General features: G+C 36.8%; 1 long non-coding RNA gene and 1 other non-coding gene across 2 annotated transcripts; both read left to right on the forward strand.

Annotated features, from left to right (window-relative positions):
* Positions 1-6839: 6839 nt before the first annotated feature.
* On the forward strand, positions 6840-6946 carry LOC113715279 (small nucleolar RNA R71). The gene has a single exon (XR_003453915.1). It is a non-coding gene; the product is annotated as a small nucleolar RNA R71 (small nucleolar RNA).
* A 6237-nt stretch (positions 6947-13183) lies between these two features.
* On the forward strand, positions 13184-15793 carry LOC140015708 (uncharacterized). The gene is made up of 3 exons (XR_011822328.1): positions 13184-13325; positions 14755-14823; positions 15575-15793. It is a non-coding gene; the product is annotated as an uncharacterized lncRNA (long non-coding RNA).
* Positions 15794-22898: the final 7105 nt, after the last annotated feature.

Below are 22898 nucleotides of genomic sequence, written 5' to 3' on the forward strand. Positions count from 1 at the left end.
CGAGAGAAACAAAAGGAAAAACAAGAGGAAAAAATTCTGGTTTTGTGCCACCCCTCCAATAAGCTTGGGAGTTATAGCAAAAGAAAGCTAATGAACTTGGTTCTTGAAGTGCAGCCTTGTAAACCCACCTTTGGAAGGTAAAGCAGCCTTGAACTCTTGTAAAAGCTTATAGCAATTGGGTAGAAATGTTGTTTTTTATGTTGTAAGATGCTAATAAGGGTTAATGATGGTTCATATATCACTTTTGTGGGTTTGTGTGGAAGATTTGGTGATTTCTATGGTTGTTGAGAAAATTCCAGAATTGAGATTTCTTATGGTTCAGTTCTGCCCGTTTCTGTTTGAGTATGTTAGAGGCCTAATTAGCCTTAGCACAAAACATAAAAGTTGTACATAATGATGTTTTATAGTTTCCTACAAAATTTCAGGTCAATCGGAGTAGCGTAGCTTGAGAAAAGACGGAAATACCCTCACTGCCCTAGGATGTTTCCAGTGCTCCGTTTTGGACAGTTCATCCAGTTAACCGTGTTTATTCACTATGATCCGTGCTGATTTAGCCATTTTTCAAAACATGAAAGTTTTAGCACCCTGTCTTAGCTTTTCAACGGCTCCAAGAATGCCCTAAACGGACTTTGGTAGCCTGAGATATGACCATTTCAATGGAGTATGGTTGATTAGCCGACTAGTTGGATTCTGGTTCTGTAAAGTGGGAAATTACCTGGGTTACACTGGAAATTGGACTAAGTGATCTTCATGAACATTGTAGCCCTATGTCTTAGCTTCGAAACGGTATAAGTTTCACTTCGATCTGATAAGCGTAGCCTCGAATGTGTCCTTTCCGTAAAACCCTATCAAATCTGTCTTTTGCTAAGGCTCATTTCTGCAGTTGTTATTAACTTGAATTTTGTCCTTGTATTGTCTTGAGCCTATTGGATGGCTATTGAAGTTAGATTGTTGTGTTTGTACCTTTGGGTTTGAATGAGAAAAATAATGAAGCTAAAATGGCTGGAAATAGGAAAATACAAAGGGCATGCTGCCCAAATTTACGCTTGAGGGAATGAATTCCGGTTTCTAGGGTTTAATTGGGGATTTTTCTAATGGTGGCTCTTAAGCTTCTAATTAGCTTTGATTGACGGATATTGTGGCCTAATTGGATATATTTTATTGCTTATTAACCGTATGTGTGATCGGTAATATATTGTAGGTTGGAAATGAAGCATTTATGGGGAAATGCTGTCTGAACTTTGAGAATGTACGATTGCTTTGAGTTTGTGATTTAGAGCGTGAACTCGGGCAAGGTGATGATATATGATGGATGGTTTCTGAGCCGTGGAAGTGAGTGACCCTAAACTGTTTCCAAAGTTACTTACGAAGTGTTTCTTGCATTATTTACTCGTTTGCATATCATGTGGGCCGGCATGTGAGTCGATGAAATGATTTGGCTTAAATGAGTTCTTGGGGAGTCTTGTGCTGAACACCAACGTCTCCTCTACTATTTACCTGGAGCCAACGTCTCCACCTCTGTTTACTTGGAGCAAATGGCTCCGGAGCTCAAAAAGGGGCTTCCTCTTAATGTTAATGTTAATGTTAAATGATCGATTTGAGCGTTGGGTGTTCAAGTACTATGATTTCACTGGCTCACGAGAGCAATAAACGGACATTTGTTCTTTGAATCATGACATCATCGAAAGGATCGAAATGCAATATTGTGAAATATATTTGATTACTGATTTTACTAGTTACTCGCTGAGCTTCTATCTCACCCCAAAAAAATATTTTATTCCCCTCCACAAGGCTCAAGGCGAAGGAAGGGCTTGTTGTGCTTATTCACGTGAATGGATGGCCTATATTTTGTACAATTTGGATTTGGAATCATTTTATGTATAGTTGGAAATTGTTTTCGCTTCGCTTATGACATGTAATTATTGGAGACTTGGATGTGTAATTGTGGGAACATTTGATGTAATATTTGAGATTTATATTGTAATATATTTGAGGATTGTCCCCTAGGGAGAGGTGGGGCCGTCATAGTTGGTATCAGAGCTTAGGCTTCAGATCTCTGTAGTGTATCCTAGGCTTGAAGTTTAGGATGCCGGACTGTGGGTTTGGTTTGAAATATTAGTGATTCTTGCGGGATGTCTTGACTTGATTGGTACAAGAGGGAATGTCGAGGACGACATTCTTTTAAGGAGGGGAGATTGTGACGCCCCGAAAAATATGAGTATGAGAATCCGAAAATTTTTTTTAATATATTTTCTATACGTTATTTTGTTTCCTTGTCTATAATTTTGTACCTTTCTTCAATATATTCATTTTTTATACATTTTTATAAGAAAATATAGTTTTCAAATCATTTCCTTGATACAAGTTAGTCCACGTTAAGTTTGAAGTGTATTATGGACGTGGGACCCGCTAGTGCGGTAAATGTGGTATATTTTTGACAACTCATTGGAGTTAATTGTAAAGATTCAAAGAAGTTTGGGCCATAGTGTGACTTTGGTTAATTACAAGTTGCTAGACTTCCTAAAGGTTCCATGATATTCCTAAGCTTAATTTTCATTGGCTAATCAAAAAGGTAGTGGACTTTGACCAAGGGACTTAGTATTAAGCTTCTTAGCAAGACCAAAGACAAAGAAACAAGGTGAGTTTCGGCCAACTCTTGGGAGAAAAGAAGAAAGGAACAACCGAGAGAAACAAAAGGAAAAACAAGAGGAAAAAATTCTGGTTTTGTGCCACCCCTCCAATAAGCTTGGGAGTTAGAGCAAAAGAAAGCTAATGAACTTGGTTCTTGAAGTGCAGCCTTGTAAACCCACCTTTGGAAGGTAAAGCAGCCTTGAACTCTTGTAAAAGCTTATAGCAATTGGGTAGAAATGTTGTTTTTTATGTTGTAAGATGCTAATAAGGGTTAATGATGGTTCATATATCACTTTTGTCGGTTTGTGTGGAAGATTTGGTGATTTCTATGGTTGTTGAGAAAATTCCAGAATTGAGATTTCTTATGGTTCAGTTCTGCCCGTTTCTGTTTGAGTATGTTAGAGGCCTAATTAGCCTTATCACAAAACATGAAAGTTGTATATAATGATGTTTTATAGTTTCCTACAAAATTTCAGGTCAATCGGAGTAGCGTAGCTTGAGAAAAGATGGAAATACCCTCACTGCCCTAGGATGTTTCCAGTGCTCCATTTTGGACAGTTCATCCAGTTAACCGTGTTTATTCACTATGATCCGTGCTGATTTAGCCATTTTTCAAAACATGAAAGTTTTAGCACCCTGTCTTAGCTTTTCAACGGCTCCAAGAATGCCCTAAACGGACTTTGGTAGCCTGAGATATGACCATTTCAATGTAGTATGGTTGATTAGCCGACTAGTTGGATTCTGGTTCTGTAAAGTGGGAAATTACCTGGGTTACACTGGAAATTGGACTAAGTGATCTTCATGAACATTGTAGCCCTATGTCTTAGCTTCGAAACGGTATAAGTTTTACTTCGATCTGATAAGCGTAGCCTCGAATGTGTCCTTTCCGTAAAACCCTATCAAATCTGTCTTTTGCTAAGGCTCATTTCCGCAGTTGTTATTAACTTGAATTTTGTCCTTGTATTGTCTTGAGCCTATTGGATGGCTATTGAAGTTAGATTGTTGTGTGTGTACCTTTGGGTTTGAATGAGAAAAATAATGAAGCTAAAATGGCTGGAAATAGGAAAATACAAAGGGCATGCTGCCCAAATTTACACTTGAGGGAATGAATTCCGGTTTCTAGGGTTTAATTGGGGATTTTTCTAATGGTGGCTCTTAAGCTTCTAATTAGCTTTGATTGACGGATATTGTAGCCTAATTGGATATATTTTATTGCTTATTAACCGTATGTGTGATCGGTAATATATTGTAGGTTGGAAATGAAGCATTTATGGGGAAATGCTGTCTGAACTTTGAGAATGTATGATTGCTTTGAGTTTGTGATTTAGAGCTTGGACTCGGGCAAGGTGATGATATATGATGGATGGTTTCTGAGCCGTGGAAGTGAGTGACCCTAAACTGTTTCCAAAGTTACTTACGAAGTGTTTCTTGCATTATTTACTTGTTTGCATATCATGTGTGCCGGCATGTCAGTCGATGAAATGATTTGGCTTAAATGAGTTCTTGGGGAGTCTTGTGCTGAACACCAACGTCTCCTCTACTATTTACCTGGAGCCAACGTCTCCACCACTTTCGTGAGTTCGCGATATGATCTAGAGCACCAACGTTTCTCCCTCGTACTGTTCAACGTTAACGTTAAAAGATCTTTTTGAGCGTTGGGTGTTTAAGTGCAATGATTTCACTGGCTCATGAGAGCAATAAACGTACATTTGATTACCGATTCATGACATCATTAAAATGAACGATTGTAAAGATTATTTGATTTCTGGATTTTATTGGTTACTCACAGAGTTTCTAGCTCACCCCAAAACTATTTTATTCCCCTCCACAGGGCTCGTGGCGAAGGAAGGCTTGTAGTACTTATTCACGTGGTTGGATGGCCTATATTTTGTACAGTTTAGATTTGGAATTCCTCCTATATAATAGCTGGTATCAAGGATCAGAGTGGCGCAGCGGAAGCGTGGACGCTTCGCTTATGATATGTAATTCTTGGAGAAGTTGATGTAAAATTTGAGATTTATACATTTTGTTTGAGGTTTTTAGTGAGTGAGTCCCGGCGAGAGCTGGGCAGGCGGTCCGGCGAACCCTGGGGTACGCCCTAAAAAGAAGTGGGGCCGTCACAGAAATCAGTTCCAATTCGGTTCATTTTTGGAACTAAGGTCCTTTAAACATTCAAAAAGTAATTGATGGTTGATTGACATCAAAATTTTCGAAATAAAACATCCCACAACAAACTAGACCAGTCAGCCAGCAAGAAGGAAAAGCTTTCCAGTTTTCCAGCTTTATCGTACTTTCAAAATCAGGCCATATCTCACTCAATACAAGTTAAAATTATGAATGGTTGATCGCGTTGGAAACTAGGTTCAAAATACTTCATTTCATCACCCCCTCTTTTCTTCTTCAGAAATGACTGAAATGAGTGTATTTTTTACCATAAAAGATTGCTACCCCCCTTTTTTACAGATATGGTTTTTTACCGATGAGTAATAATAATGGTATTTATTTTAATGTGGTATATATAATAATTTGAATTTCGTTATGGACTCCTAATTTTATTAATTTAAGAAAACATTTCCAAAATCAGCTCACAAGTAGTTCTAATTCAAGCCACAAGTTGCAGCTTCTCATGTCCATTCGAATGGAACAGGCAGACAGAACAGAACAGAACAGCCGATTTTATCAATTCACTGCAGTTCACTCAGATCGAACTAGTAAGTGATTTTTATACCGTTAGAAAGCTACGGATGTCTAGTTTCAAATGCCACAAACGGCATTCGATTTTGACTCTTGTACAAAGAGATATGTTCAATCAAAGAAGCACTATTCGGGCTTCCTGAACACCATTTCCAGGTTTCTTTCAATTTCGAAATTCCAAGTTTTGTTCAACCAAATCAAATGATTTTCGGATGACACTTTGTACACACAATATATCATATATAAAAACCAATTTCACAACCAACAAACATAAAAAATGCGAAATAACCACTGACCAAACAAGAACAGAATTTCGGACAGTACCTCTTCCTCACGGTTTCTCTCTTTCTTTCTCCTCTTCTAGTTTCTTCCATTAAAACTCATCACAAACACACTAACACACACATAAACATCATGGCAGCCCTCATTTAACTAAGGTGGGAATTCATAGAGCCCACTTCAACCAACCAAATCCAAGTAATAACAACAATAAGGAAGCTATAAGCTTCAAAACCAAGAAAGGAAACAAGAAAGCAAGAGTTTTGGTGAGAGATGTTTATACCTTCAAAACCTAAGAAGAAACCTTATATTTTTGTTGTGAGAAACTCCTTAAAACAGCCCCTAACCAGCTGCTCCTCTCTTCCCTTCAAGCTAGAGCAAGAACCCAAGGAGTTTGATAGTGGGATAATGTTTTGCAAGCAAAATGGAAGCTAGAAGTGAAGAGTTCTCTTCTTCCCTTTCTTGTCTCGAGGGCTGGCCGAATGGAATGAGAGAGAGAAGGGTTTGGTGGTCCAATTCTCTACACTTATGCACTAATCTTCCAAGGTACCTTCTTTAATATGGTAATTACTCATCCTTAGTAGTCTAGTATTAATTTCTCAAATCTCCAATTAGTCATATCGGCGTGACTTTCGGGAAACTATTGACGCGCGGTGTAAAAGCTTAATTTGAACTCACTCACATCTAATCTCTCAATTAACTTTTCTTAGTCTACTATTAATCATTCTTAATTCTCCAAAACTAATGCACTCTCGAATCAAATATTATCTCAAAAAATGTGTACTCGTTATTTCTCGCTAAACGAGCAGTAGAAAAATTAAATTTGCTAACAAAACATTTTAAAATTATAAAAGGGACATTTTTGCATACAAATGGACTTAAAACGGGTGAAATAAATTATTTGGGGTAAACGGGTGAATACATGATTAAATAAGCCAATAAAATAAAATAAAAATAAGAAAAAAATTCGGGTCCTCACACATTTCCTACGGTAATTGTCTAGTAAAAGAGATAAGTTCAGATAATTATTGTTAAATTGAAAAACATTTACCTCATTTACTCGACGAATTGGCACATCTTGTCTTGTGCTATACTGCTGAGAATTTGTAGCCATATTTGCAATTAACACCATTGCCTCTTTGGGAGTTTTATCTACCAATGAATCTCTGCTTGCAGCATCAATGATATTCCTATCTATTGAGAGGAGACCTTTATGAATGAAAAGTTGCTCACTTATCTGATGATGTGGACAGGTTACACATAGCTTCTTGAATCTCTCCCAATATTCATATAGAGATTCTCCATGGTGTTGTTTGATACCACAAATTTTTTTTCTTAAGTTGACAACTCTAGAAGCAAGAAATTATTTTTCTAAGGAACTTCTGCTTCATATCATTCCATGTTATGATGTTTCCTAGAGGTAAGTAATAGAGCTAGTCCTTTGAAACATTTTTTAGTAAGAAAGGGAATAATCTCACCTTGATTTGTTCTTTTGTGACACGAGAGGTTTAATACTCTAACAAACAACATGAAATCCCTGCAAATACTTGTGAGGTTCCAAACCTAGAAAACCATGAAAAGAAGATAAAAGAAGTATTATCCCGTATTTTAATTTAAAAGTAGTATTTTCATCTAAATTAAGAAATGTAATGCACAAAGGTTGTTGGTTCAAGTCAAGGGCAGCCAACTCCTTTAATACCCTATTATTGGCCATGGTTTCTTCTTTTGTCTCTGAATCACTAGAATAATCTCTAGAGGAATTAGCCAATTTAATAGCTAAATTTAATCTTGGAGATAAAGTAGATGACTGCTCCTCTTCTCTTTTCCTGTTCTTTTTCCTTAACCTATGTGCAGTTTTCTCAATTTCAAGAATATATACTAGTTCACCTGTATAAGAAGAACGAGGCATAAACCAACAAAAATACTAGAAAATAAAAAATTCAAATTAGACACTAATCCTCAGCAAACAATGCCAAAATTTTAGCAAGTTTTCAGCCAATCAAATCCAAATTCCTATTCTACAATAAATAAAAATTAGAGTATAGTGGTAAATAGGATTGTAGCCATAGGGATTGGGATGATTTATTCTTTTCAAAGTAATAGTTAGATGCGGGAATTTTTCCTAAAAAATTAAACTAATTAATTAACTCTAATAAAGAAAAGCATGCAAAAATTAATTTAATCTAAATAATGATAACAAAGGCTCTAGTTAAAGGAATAACTTTAGAAATGGTTCATGCAACTAATCATTAATGCAAAAATAAATTCAAGCATCCATTGATATACTGATTATAGTTGTCAACAAGTTTTGACAACTTGTTTTTCCTTATTTTTTTGATAGTCAAGATATGGCCATTAACTACTTCTTTAATTGAAAAGATAACTCTAGGTACAATCATAAGATTTAATCTCACAATTGTATTAAAAATTCTAATCAACAAACATGCTATGAGGGTTCATTTATGTTAGCTTGTACATCTTCCCAACAAAAATCCAATCTTGTCAGTCATCACAAATATTGAGATCATCAAAAATTTATAGATTTGACTATTCAATTGGTAATAGACTATTGTGAAAAATCAAATATTGCGTACTATTTAATCATACCAAATAATCATAATACAAGGAAAAAAGAAACATACACATACCAATGAAAGAGAGAAACAATTAAAATAAATTTGATCTCAAGTTATTTGTAGAACTAAATTTTCAATTTATCCTTTGACTAGAGAGAAGGACTTAGAAACGTCTTATAGAAAAAGTAGCCAAGAAAAATATCGATACTTTTCATTTCAAAAGAAGAAGAGAGCAAAACTACTAATCGCGATGTTCTGAGAATGAGAGTGAGTTGGGAATATATGTCGATGTTCCCACTCAAAAGAGTCCCTCTAACTTCCTAAAAATTATCAGTATAATTATCCCACTAAGGTAGATTATTCTCCTAGATAAAACTAAAGTTGGAATAAAAATCCTAATTAATTATCTTCCATAAGCTTCCCGAAGGAATAGGACTAGTCTTTTTTTCCAATAGCTGCGGAGAATAATCAATCTTCTGACATTAGATCTAGGTCTTGAAGCCTTAAATTATGCAAGCTCTTTAAGACGCAGCCATACTTTACAGCATTCTTTTGAGCTTTTTTTTTTTAATTTCAAATTCCTAAAAGATACCAACAAAACGCAAAACTTAAATAGAATCCACACAATAACGGAATAATTAACTAAAACAAGGGAGAATTGACACAAATTATATAACAATTTAGCACATTATCAGACAATAAAAGATGGATGTTATTTTAAGAGTCAGTGACTAAAAAATGATATAATACAAAAATTTGAATGCGATTGCATCAGTAGATTTTAGCTGAACTAAATTTCTTTTTTTTTTTTATCATCATCATTGCCATCGCTGTCGCAATGTTGTTGCTGTTGTTGTTTGTCTGAAGTGGAAGGGTAAAGGGTCTTTTTTCAAAATAATACTTGGTCCCATAAGAGAAGAGGATAACACCAACAACAACGATGACAACGAAAACAACATGGGACAAATTCGTGAAATGATTTTAGTAGGATTTGAAAGTGTGTTCAAATGCAATTTAGGGCCCGTTTGGAGTTGCGGTAGTTTATTTAAAAGTACTTTCCTAGTAGAGATTTTAATAAAAGTACTTATTAACTGCTTAAATACTTTTAAATATATTATTTGGAGACATAGTTCAATAAGTGTTTATTGTATTGGATAATGCGTGATTTGAAATTTTTTAAAAGTATTTATCTCTTTATTTGATTCATAATATAGGATAAATGATTAAATTTGATATTTTATTTTATAAATCACAAAAGCTAATTTAAAAGCACCATATTTGGCTTTTGCTAAAAGTACTTTTAACATCAAAAGCCCTATTTCTAATTTTATGGAATGATATTCACCAAACACTTTAAAAATCCTTTTAGCACTTAAAAGTGTTTTTTTTTTTATCAAAAATACCGCAACCTCAAACGGGCCTTAATCCATTATATATTATTTCATTATATTGGCAGTGCATGAAGAATTTTCAATCCAAATTATGGGAAACATCAAGAAGAGGAGTTTGAGCCTATCACTAGTGAAGCTTATTTATTACCTTTAAAGAAATCAATGTTGTAAAAATTGAAGAGTAAAGAAATAAAGATCTTGCGATAAATTAAGGTTTCAAATAAGTCAGGTGGAGTTGAGTTTCTAGCGGTAGGCCTCTTACGGATTGTTTTGATAGTCTTTTCTGTAATGACACAAGTGTGGGTCTTCTCTCCTTTCAAGGATCGTGTGTTTGGGCTTTGTGTAAAACTTATTCTCATTCGGCCCTGGCCTTTGAACTTCCGTACGTGGAACATGGTCAGCAACAAAGCAACATAACGATGACCATTGAGAAAGCTCTCATGAATTCATCAATCTCTGGATCTAGTTAGCGGCAACATCACAACCATCAATAGAGGGACCATGCAGCCTACTTACTAACAGGGACCATTGGAGAACTCTTGGTTCTTAGTTGAGGTGGTCTTGAACTGTCCAAATGGAGGTGGTCTGTGCTTAGCTTGATATGAATCAGTTAAGGTCCAAGTTATTTCAAAGCATGTTACTTACTTCTATGTGCGAGTTATTGAATTATCTGGCCTTCAATGGGTCCTCTTTCTTTTTTATGGCCATCCAAACTTGCCAAAAAGGCAGCATATCTGGCAAGATGTGAAGTCCAAACTTTCCCCTTATAATCAACCATTTGCCATTGTGAGGGATTTCAATCAGATTTTAAATGATCAAGATAGACTCAGCTTTTGTAATAGACCCCCAACAGGCTCTCACCAATTTCGCTCCTTTCTATCTGACTTGGGACTTCCAGAATTGCAACATCAGGGGGTTTGGTTCACTTGGACAAATTCAAGGTCTGGTTCCCATGCCACCTTTGAACGACTAGATAGGGCTTTTGTCACTCAGTCATGGTTGCAATTGTTTCCAAATGCAATGTTTCAAAACCTTCCAATTATACGCTCGGATCATAGCCCATTAATTCTAGATAAGAAACATGTACCCAAGCAAAAGCCCAGAATCTTAAAATTTGAATCCTTTTAGGTAAGAGACTCAGCATGCAAAGCCATTGTTAGCAAGATATGGAGGAATCCAGAACACTATTCTACATCGAACCCAACGGCACCAATTGTCCTACGGTAACCTGGATAACAAGATCAGTTAAACTTATACGAATCCCGTTGGTACGACGGAGACCGTGATCACAAGCCCGGATCTTGATGGTGGAATTCAAGTTTGGAATTGGCAGCGGAACCTTACGACCCCTCTAATCCCCGAGATTGCGAATAATCTTAATATTATCTCAACCTACAAACTAACGGATTAGCAAACCACAGGTGTTGATAGAAGGCGCCGCACAATCAAGTGCGGTTCTTGATTGATAAGGCAAAGCTTGAACACTTAGGGAGACTCTAAGTTGCTCAAAGGAAGCTTGAAAGCTATGAGAAAGCTCACTCAAGTTTGCTGGAAAATTTCTTGTTGTTATTAATGAATGAAAAGGAGTCTCATATAGTTTACAAGACCCTCAAAACCAACCAATCTATGATACTTTGACGCCAAGCAATATTAGGAAACTACCCATACGACTTAACTTAATTGGTGTTGGAAACAATGCAAGTTTCCTTATTTGACTCAACTACTAACTAAACATAATAGAAACTAACTAAACATAATAGAATAAGACAGCTATCGCGCCATAGAAGCTAGACTTCCAAGATCGCATCTTCACTCTTGAGCATCCACAACTTGAATGCAATGCACGAGTAGCACTAACCCCATACTCACCTGGCAACATAAGCTTGTACACTCTAGAACGCAGAAAGGACCATCACCTCGGGGAGATAGTTTATTGCAATGTTGAGCTGGAAATCGCTCCTTGCACATATGTAACCATACCCACTCACCAGGCTCGAACGCCATCTTGCGACATCCCTTGTTAGCATGCTTAGCGTACTAAGCAATACGCTTCTCTATATTAGCACTGACCTTTTCATGCAATTGCTTGACAAAGTCTGCACGTGTCTTGCGATCTAAGTTAACACTCTCACGACTCGGTAAAGGTACTAGATCAAGAGGTGTTAGTGGTTTAAAACCATAGACAATCTCAAACGGTGAAAAGCAAGTAGTAGAATGAACAGTCCTGTTGTAAGCAAATTCAACATGAGGTAAATATTCTTCCCACGTTCGAAGATTTTTTTTGATTAGTGCACACAACAAAATGGACAAGGTGCGGTTAACTACCTCCGTTTGACCATCCGTCTATGGGTGACTAGAAGTAGAAAACAACAACCTTGTACCTAGTTTAGCCCATAAGGTCTTCCAAAAATAGCTAAGAAATTTAACATCACGGTCAGAAACTATGGTCCTAGGAATACCATGCAATCTCACTATCTCCTTAAAGAACAAGTTAGCAATGTGAGATGCATCATCAGTTTTATAGCATGCAATGAAATGTGCCATTTTAGAAAATCGGTCCACTACAACATAGATGGAATCATGGCCATGCCTAGATCTAGGTAATCCAAGTATAAAATCCATAGAAAGATCTACCCCTTGAACAACTCATGGACAGCTTGGACAAGGGTATTAAGTTGTTCTTTGAGACGCTTAGCTCGAGCTCTTGTAATTGGTCCGATTGGATGTGATGCCCCAACTTTTAGGATCATCTTTTGTTTAGTCTCAAAGAGAATATTACGGTTTCTTTAGTTTATTTTTATTTTAAACCATTATTTTGTTTTAAAGAAGAAACTAAAGTTATTTCTTTGGGTTTGATTTAAAACCTCGTTTTATTTTAAAAGACTAGAAACCCTAAAAGTCTAATCAAAACCCTAGTTTCATTTGTGACTGACCGTTTTCTCAAATTTCTCATATTTCAACCGAAACCCTAAATTCAATTTATGGAACTGTTCACATTTTTCTTAAAAATTCCCTTTTATTTGGAACTTATGATTTTATAATAGCCCTACTACCCAATCACACCACAATAAGTGTAAATGAATATAGAAGTAAGGGTTTTCGTTGTCCGTTTTCAAGTTAAAGCGAATTAGGCTTTTCACGTTTTTTCGTAGTGCGACTATCCAGTACGAAGTGTGGATCAAATTTGGTGATCAAGAGTGAGTTTTAGATGATATTAAGTGTTTGATTAGAAGTAATAACCATAAGATAGTGAATTATAAGTTAAAACCCTAATATACGCGATTTAAGGAAAATCGGCTCAAACCGACGGGTATCAATCACTACCCGATTGAACTCACCACTTGACTACCACTTCCTTACCACCACATACCCTTGATATTTTTGCAAAATATTCCCCCTCATCCTCAGCCATATGACCGAAATATGTGACCCAAAATGCAAGGAAAAGAAAGAGAAACTTGGAAGGCTTTGGTGGTGACAAGTGTCAACCACCTATGGTTTCTTGACCAAGCCAAGTCTCACCTTCTTATCTTCCATTTGAGTTCATCTTTCCTCATTTTTCTTCCTGTTTTGGCTGAGAGCTAGGAGGAGCAAGAGAGTGAAGAAAGTTCAATCTTCTACCTTGAATCCAACCTCTTGAGTGCAACCAAGAAAAATTAAACCGATTAATCACTAGTTGGAAGCTTGGAAAGCTTAAGGAACCAAGAATTTCAAGGAGAGGTGAAGGATCATTCTTACAAGGCCTTGTCTTGAGGTATAATGGCTGATCAACCATTCTTTCTCCATTAATCATGATTAAGTTGGGTATTAATGTTGGTATTGTGTTTGTGATGCTTGTTTCAAGTGATTTTAATGATTAGATGGATGACTTTTGAGTTAGGATTTCTTGTGGGTTAGGTGTGGTATGATGTATATATATGGTATATGATCTTGTAAAGGTGATAGTAGTGGTAGTTTCAAGGTAAAAATGAGAATTATAGCTTGAAATAACAAAAATTCCAGATTTCTGGAAAATTTAGCTTCAGTTCTGCCTGATTCTATTTCATCATGTTAGAGGCCAAATTAGGCTTAGCACAAAACATGAAAGTTGTAGAGAATGATATTTTATGGTTGCTTACAAAATTTCAGCTCAATCAGATGAACGTACCCTGTGAAAAGATGAAAATACCCTGACTGCCCTAGGAGTAAAATCAGTGGACAGCTTTGATAGTACACTAAGTTGGTTGCATTTGTTCACCTTGATACGTACTGAACTAGCTTTTAGTCAAAACATGAAAGTTTTAACTCTATGTTTTAGCTTTCCAATGCAACTGAAAACACCTCAATCGGACTTTGGTAGCCTGAGTTATTATTGTTTACATATAATACGGTTAACTAGCCCGAATGTGGGATTTTGGTTCTGTAATCCGGACTTTTGACCCAGATACACTACAAAATGGACTGAGTAGTCTTCATCAAAGTTGTAGCACTCTGTTTTAGCTTCGAAACGGTATAAATTTCACCCTACTCCGATAAGCATAGCTTCGGTTGTGCTCGTTACGCTAAGTGATGGCAAATCTGTCTTTTAATTTATGCCTTACATTTCATTTCCGAACATGTACCTAGTTTTATTTTGTATTTGTATGACGTTGAGCCTATTGAACGGTTATTGAAATGAGGTTATTTTATGTGTGACTTTGGGACTATTTAAGGAAAATATTGAAGTCATAAATGGCTGGAAAATGGGTAAAAACAAGGGGCATGCCGCCAAATTTTCACGAGAAAGATAAACTAACCTTTGGAGTTCTAGTTCTGTATCTTGCAAATTGAACTTGGATACACTGAAAAATGGGTTGAGGTATCTTCATGGAAGTTGTAACCTTTTGTCTAAGATTTGAGACACCATCTAGTACATTTTGATTTGATAACCACAGCTCCAGTTATGGGCAAAATCGTGTAACCCGTTTTGTACCATTTTCATTTTCACGCACGCGCACGTGCATTTCTCAACTGTTTTTGCCATTTTGGACCGTTTAGGTCTACTTTTGTTATTTTGTTACCATTCCGGCCGTATTGGCCAATTTCGACATTCTTTTGGTCTTAACGTTATTTTTGACCGTTTTCGACCGTATTCGATCGTTTAAGTTATAAACTGCTATTGTATGGTCGTTTCACTTATGTGTGTATATAATCTGTCAATACAGATTGTGAGGCTTTAGACGGTGACGGTCAAGCTCAGTGAATTGTATCGTTTTCGTGCCAAGCTTTATCAAGTGAGTAATTGGGTTGTTTATTAATGTGTAATTGTTGAAGTACCTTGTATATGTTAAATGGGTACTTAGGCGATGGTGTACTTTATCGCACTCGACGTAATCTCATCCTTTGTTTTGATTTTCTACGTGAGAATACATGCCTTATGTTGAGTATCACCCTCTTGCTATGTGCTGAGGAGGGGGATTACATGACTTGGGTATCACCCTCTTACTGTGTGCTGATGGGGGTGATTACATGACTTGAATTAAACTCCATTTGCTGTGTGCTGTTTGGGGTAAGTACTTTGTTGAGAGATACCATCTATTGAGAGATCGGATATCTCAGGATTTGGTTCCACCCCGGTTCCAAGGGTTAGACGAACTATTCGAGCCAGTTGGGGTTTGGTCGAAGATAGTTCCATGCTAAACTTGGGATTTAGTTCCTTGTTAAAGCTTTGACGAAAGCTAAGTTATTTTTTTCGCTCGAGCTGCTGTGTGCTGTTGACTGGCCAGCGGGGGTTGATAAGGTGAACGGGGAAGTTTAAGTGGAGTCTACGGACCATGATTACTTTGGTTGACGGAGTGTCAAAAGGTGTTCAAGCTCGAGGAATTGAACTGGCTTTGGAGCCACCTGTATCCTACCATTGTGATGTTACTTTTTGTCATTGATGTGAAATATCCTGATTTACTTGTTTAATTATGTGAGCTTACATTTTTCCCCCTGATTGCTCACTAAGGATATAGTTTACCCCATTCTATTTGTTTTCCTTAGCAGGGGGCCGACGCGGGGATCGCTCGGGAAGGGGTTTAGTGTTTTAATTATAGACGAGTTGAACTTGTACTTGTTATAAGTTGACAAGTAAGATGTATATAGTTGTCGTGATGGTTGTAGTTATCAGCTTTTCTAGGGTTTACTTTCTGGTACTCGTGGTATGCATGACTTGATGTACTAGGTTGTGCAACTTTTGAAGATGTAATCGTTTAAACGGAATTTTCTTTTGGCGTCAATCTATTTTCTAGTTTTATGAGTGAGTGAGTCCCGGCGAGAGTTGGGCAGGCGACCCGCCGAACCTTGGGGTACGCCCTAGGGAGAAGTGGAGCCGTCACATTGGAACATGAACTTGACTTGAAGCTATATCCGAACCTTGAACGGCCATGATGCTATCATAAACCCAACTCCATTTACAATGGCTTCAGGGTCAAATCAATAATGCAAAGGCAATTAAGTGTGACAGCCAACTGAGGGGTTATCTGGATTACTTACTGGATTGTAAATAAGATTATTGGGCCCAAAGATCTTCTATTTGTTGGGTGTCACAAGGGGATCATAACACAAAATTTTATCATCAATAGGAAAATAAAAAGAGAGCTAAAACTCATATCTCTAACCTACTAATGATGAAGGTAATTGCATCTCTGACCCCAATGATATCAGCAATCATATCTTGCAATATTTTTTGAACCTATGCCAAGGCCACAGATCCAGAGTTTATGTAGATCTCTCTCCAAATCAGGATGGACCAGTTGATTTTGACAAACATCTTAGCTTGTGTTAATAGTCATTTAAATGATGAAGATAGATGTTACTTACAACAGGAGTTTACTGTAGATCAAACAGCAGTCTTTCAAATGGGCAAATGGAAGGCATCAGGACCAGATGGGTTTCCTGCGGGATTTTTCTAGCATTATTGGGATTTAATTGGCCTGGAAGTTACCAAAGCAGTTTTACAATTTCTCCATTTTGGTTCCGTGTCAGATGGTTGGAACCACACAAATATTATCCTCATTCCAAAAACTCCTAGTCCTGGCAAGATCTCTGACTTTCGCCCCATAAGCCTTTGCAATGTTTTCTACAAAAATCATTGCTAAAATATTGGTCAATCGGCTAAGGCATAAGATTTCAAAGCTGGTTTCCCCTTATCAAAATGCTTTTGTTCCATGAAGGTTATTTTCGGACCAAGTCATAAGACCCTACTATTTGTCGGCCACTTGTTTGTCATGACTCATGAGGCGCTAGAGTTTTTAAGGAAAATGAATAAGGGGAAGACCTATCTAACTGCCTTAAAGCTTGATATCAGCAAAGCTTATGATAGGGTTTCTTGGCAATTTTTAGTAGCCGTACTTTATAAAATGGGCTTTCCAGATCCTTGGATCAGGATTATTTCTCGGTGCATATCCTCAATTTCTTACTCAATCATTATCAATGGGGTATCTTCACCTTCATTTTGCCCCACTCGAGGCCTCTGTCAAGGTTGTCCGTTATCCCCTTATTTATTCATCCTATGTCAACAAACTCTATCCTCCCTCTTAACACATTTGGTAGAAACGAATTCACCCCCACCTAGAGATGGCAATTTGGATTGAGATCCATTTATCCATCCATATAATCCATAATTAAATGGATTTGAATTATTCATTTATAATATTGGTTTTAAATGGTTGACCAAAGCAAAACCATTAAATTAAATGGATTTATATGAATTATCCACAGAAACCACAGATATCCATTTACTTAAAAACCAAATAAAAGAAACGGAAAGGAAATGCCTGGTGAGGCCTCAGCAGCTCCCCTTGGCCTTGGTGGCCTCTCTCTCTCTCTCTGCCGTGCATACATGTGCCTGCTGGACTGGGCATCATAAAATATGCCAGTTTGAATTTTATTCTTTTCTTTAATTCCTTGTAGTGTTCTTTAAATTCCTTGTAGTGTTCGTTATTATTAACTGCTACAATCTCTATCTGCAATTGCATTGGAGAAGGACTATAAACAGAGGAATCAAAGCAAACGTTCTCTGCTTTCTGCCACCTTAAAAAGCTTGAAACTATCGTAGTAAAGTTATTTGACATGGCTTGTGACTACCGTCTTCCCTTGTAAACTGGGGATTGCAAGCACCTTCAGTCACGTGATAAGTTTCTGCATCAGTTAATGTTTGATAGCTTAATTGTAGTTCTTGTTCTATCCAAAGTCCTTTTACGACCATGAGAGAATGGCGTATTTTGTCCTTTTTCTCATCCAAATACACCTAAAATTTACAAGTACATAAAAAAGTATCTTCATATTACAAGAAATGATAATACAAAAATAAAATAATCAAAATATTTAAATGGATTATAAATGGATAATTGATTTTTATTTAATCCATTTAGATCCATCCATTTAGATCCTTTTATTAAATGGATCTAAATGGATTGGATAAATTTTATCCACCATCCATTAAGTCAAAACCAATTATGAACCATTTATCCATATTGCCACATCTACCCCACCTTTACGAGTTTGTCGAGGTGGTCCTCCTTTATCCCACTTGATGTTTGTGGATGACACCATGGTGTTTTTCAAATGTACCATAGTGGCAGCCAGGAAGCTAAAAGATCATATCGAGATGTTTCGGGGTAGGAAATTAATTTTGCTAGATCAAGCTTTGTTGTTAGCCCAAACACTCCCACTAACATAAGAATGGCCATCTCAAGAGTATTTAATATTCAATCTGTGGTAGGAGTGGGAAGATACCTGGGGCTTTATCTTGATTTTTCTCAAAATAAATCCCAATTGTTTGCCGAACTCAAGTCACGAATTTTTCGGCGCATTTGGAAATGGAGGTCATCTAATCTTTCAGTCATGGGACGGATTATATTAGCAGCATGTGCTGAGTGCTCTATCACAACAGACCCTTTCAATGTTTCGTGTCCCGCGCACCATAACCAAAACAATTGACAAGTACATTGCGCGATTCATTTGGATTGGGGATGTGGAAGGACGTGGGATCCATTGGAAAGCGTGGTCCACTCTAACTATGTCCATTTTTAGAGAGGGTCTGGGAACGCGATCTACAGAAGAATTGAACAGAGCCTTAGTCGCTAAATCAGCTTGGTGAATACTTTCTCAGCCAGAAACTATGTTTAGCCGTTTCTTCTTAGCTAAGTATTGCAGGAAAACAGAGTTTCTAAGTGTGCGCTGTGCATCTAATGCTACTTGGGGATGGCGAAGCATCTTGTGGGGAAGAGATCTACTGAAGTTGGGACTCAAGTGGTGAGTAGTAAATGGTGCAAAAATAAAGTTAGAGGATAACTAGATTCCTGAATGTCAAAATCCTCTTTGCGGCATTTACAATCTACCTCAATTGCTAAACATGAGAGTTGCGGACTTGCTTGATTCTACTGGGCACTGGAGGGAGTCATTGATTAAAATGTTTTTTCCTACCATGATAGCCTGTAGAATCCTTACAATTTATATTCCGCACTATGGAAGAGAGGATCACATCATATAGAGTTTGAAAGAAGCGGGGTTTATTCTATCAAGTTGGGATACCATTTGGCTGTAGCTGTTCGACAGAGTCAGAATCCTTCATCATCTTCACCATCCAACGGATCAACAATTCCACATCATGTTTGGAAACGGTTATGGTGCCTAAAAATTCCATCGCGCATCCAGTTCTTTGTCTGGCGACTTCTACATAACGCTTGTCCCACCAATTTAGCTTTGTTCAAAAGGAACTCCAGTTTGTCTTCGATGCGGTACACATGAAGATTCGGCTACCTATTTATTTCTGCAATGTCCAACATCAGTCCGAATCTAGAGAGCATCACGGCTGGGATTTAACTTTGAAATAGGTGCACCAATTCCTTTATCCATATGGCTGCAGCAATGGATCACAGGATCTCCTGAGGATGAGGATTTAATATTATCGATATACATCTTATAGGACATCTAGCTAGAGCGGAATAAATTTGTGTGGCAAGGAAAACAAACAAGCCCAGAACATATATTGCTCGCAGTGCAGGCAATGAACCAGAGGAATTTGCCATGGCCAGAAGATATTCAAGACCAACACTCTTCAAATCTCAATGCTCACAAGAAGCCAGTCAACAGAGGTAATCTTAAGCTATCTTTTGAAGAGCTAGAGACGGACCATCAACATTGTCAGCTCGCAATCACCATTGATGGATCCTTTCAAATAAGTGAACATAGGCATAACGCAGCCATAGCATGGGTTATTGAGGATAACATTGGCAATTTGATATTTCAACACTAAAAAGTTCCGGCTCTCATAGCTTTGCAGACTGAGGCTTTAGCATGTTTATGGGCTCTCAAGCACCTTTGCACCATCTCTTGCCACTCAGCTCAAATCAGAACTGATTCTCTTCTACTAATTCATACCCTAGCTGAACCAGAGAGTTGTCCTCCACATATTCACTTTATAATAGAAGATATCATATATGTGTAGCCATGTAGGTTCATTTTTGTACTCCATGTTGTAAAGGTTAGGAGATTTTCAGTAGTTAAAGCCCATAATTTGGCATATGCCACTAGAATGCTGTAAGTGAAGTTTAGTAATGAATTTTATTTCGTTTTTGTTTCTAAAAAAAAATCATGCTTAAGCTCAAGCCTAAATCAATTGATCTCGAACTCTAAATGTAAAACAACGAGCTCAATTTTGAATTAAAGTTCAAGCCTAATCGGCTTGAGCTTGAATCCAATTGAGGTTACATTACAAAAAACACATAATTATAAGTACATGGAACATAGTGTAATTTCAAAACCAAAATTAAATTTTAATTAAACATACAGGATTGACCTAGTATGACGAACAAGTCGAGTGTCTCTATATTCGGACTCAACTTGATAGCTTCACTAAGTCCCACTCAAACTCTGCTTTAACTCAATGTTTATGGAACTCAAATCCAGTTTGACCAATTTGGTTGTGTGCGAATCGTGAGCAGGCACAATTTGATTGCAAAGCTACCATATGTATGGTGGACACGAATAAAAGATGAGAAAGCAAAAACCACTGCAACAAGAACTATTTTTACCACACTAGTGGTCTTTTTATTAAGGGATAATTTCAGAAACCTCAATGGAGGTTTCTGACAATTGCACTCATCCCCCCAAGTTTACAAAATTACACTGACCTCCCTCGGTTCAATAAAATGACTTCAATGCCTTCTACTTAATAGATAATTTACCACATATGTGGGACACAAAAACCAAGCCAAAAGTAAAAGAAAAAATAAAACCTACAAGAACTCGTCATTATCTCCAACCCTACTTTAATTAACAGTCGTTTCTTTTCTCTTTCCCTCCCTTCATTTCTATCTCTTTTAATTCTCTCCTTCCTGCCCATAATCCTATAGTCTCTTCCACCCACCAACTACACCACCATGCAAACCTATGCGAAAGTGTTTATTTCTTGTCTACTTCTCTCTTTCTGTGATACTTAACTATCAACTCCTCTTGTTTATTTCTTCTTGTATTATAATTTGCATACATTAAAGAATCAAAATTTCCAAAATCACAAATTGAGGGGCAAAAATGAAATTAATGGGCTATGGTCGGAAAATGAAAAGGGATGAATCTGGGTTATACTATTATGTCTGTTCGGACTAGAAACTAATATCTTCATTTGGTTTCGTTTTTGTTTGATTTACAAGTATTGGTGGTGGTTTGTCACAAAGATTTGTTTCTTCGTTCCTAACGCCATTGGAGTAGGGGTTTGCTCTTGGCATAGGCATCAATAGTAATTGGCCAGGTCATTTTTTGTTCAAGGAAGGTGATAGGCGATAGATGTTGGATTCATAATTTAACGTGTGAAACCAATCAATAGACAAAATATAATGTTAATTTGGGGCAGAAAACTTTTGAGGGTATTTTAGTTTATGGGTGATATCGAATTGAATCGAGCTCGAGTATGGCTCGAGCTCAAACTCGACTCGATAGAGCTCGAGAAGTTGGCGAGCCTCGAGCTCGACAAATGGTTAGGATCGTAATTATTATAAATAATTAACCTAAAAAGATAATTAAATATTTATAATATATTAATTAAATATTACACTGAATACTCGACGAGCTCTCAAGTATATGATATACATACTCGAGCTTGACTCAAAACCTCAATCAAGTGGCTCGAGCTCGACTCGAACTCAACATTAACTGAGTTCGAATCAAGCAGTTGACCGAGCTGCTCGTGAGCTCGAGTCAAGTTACTCGATTGAATCGTAGCCCTATTTTAGTTGGTGGTGGTGGTTATAGTCAATCTATAGAAGTAATTCTAGTAAATTTTGGGATTTTAGTGATGCCAAAATTGATATAATTCGGGGATTAAGTTAGAAGTGCAATTCTGGTAAAATTTGGGATTTTAGTGATGCCAAAATTGATAGAATTTGGCAATTAAGTTGAAATTTGCTTAAACAAGTTGATAAGATTTTGGATTTACAATTATTTGGGAAGTTTAACAGGTCTGGATGAACGTGTTTGTTACCTTTTTTTCGATTAAATTGATCACTAAACATTTTTTTTATTTTTTTTGATGTATGATATTGCATAAAGGTATTTTAGGATGCTTAAGTATAATTCTAGCTTGATAGGAAGGTCAATGTAATTTTCTAAATTTGAAGGGAGCTGAGTGAAATTGTCAGAAACTTCAAGGGAGCTTTTTGAAATTACCCCTTTTATTAATTACTAAACATTTTAGTTAGCCAAAATAGTCACTTATCTAATAAAAAGAATCTTTTCTTTGTCACTCAATTTTTAGAAAGTTACAGTTCATCACTTTTCACCATTTGCTCTAATTTAGTTTCGTTCTAAAACATATTATCCTCAATAACGAGACAAACGACAACAGATCCAGATACTTCTAGTAGATAAATGCCAGTGTATCCATTTCCTATGAGTATAATACGTTCGAAACAAGCACATATATTTTGTACACAATTCAGAGGCCATTATAGTTCATATCCTTCGAGAGTTTTGGAACTTGTAGGTGACCCATTTATCCCAATTAAAAGTTGTACTCCCATTGCCAGTGTCTATAGCCTTGTCGATGTTTGCTTTCAAGAGCACTAATTGTTACCACCGTTTTATTAACTTTTCCTGAGGAAAGAAAACGGTTGAAATTCTTCTAAGGACGACTGGAAATCCTCATGTACCTAAGAAATAAAGGACAAATAAAAACCTCAAGATTATCCGCACTTCCTTACAAGTTTGACATTTTTTGCATACCTCATGATGCTTCTATCCTTTCAAAACAAAATCACCTACACAACTGCAGTTTTTGATACTAACATTAGTAGCGAAATAAGCACCCCAAAAAAAAGCATTGAAA

This window comes from Coffea arabica, chromosome 10c (assembly GCF_036785885.1).
Source record: "Coffea arabica cultivar ET-39 chromosome 10c, Coffea Arabica ET-39 HiFi, whole genome shotgun sequence".
In the NCBI taxonomy this organism is placed as follows: Eukaryota; Viridiplantae; Streptophyta; class Magnoliopsida; order Gentianales; family Rubiaceae; genus Coffea; species Coffea arabica.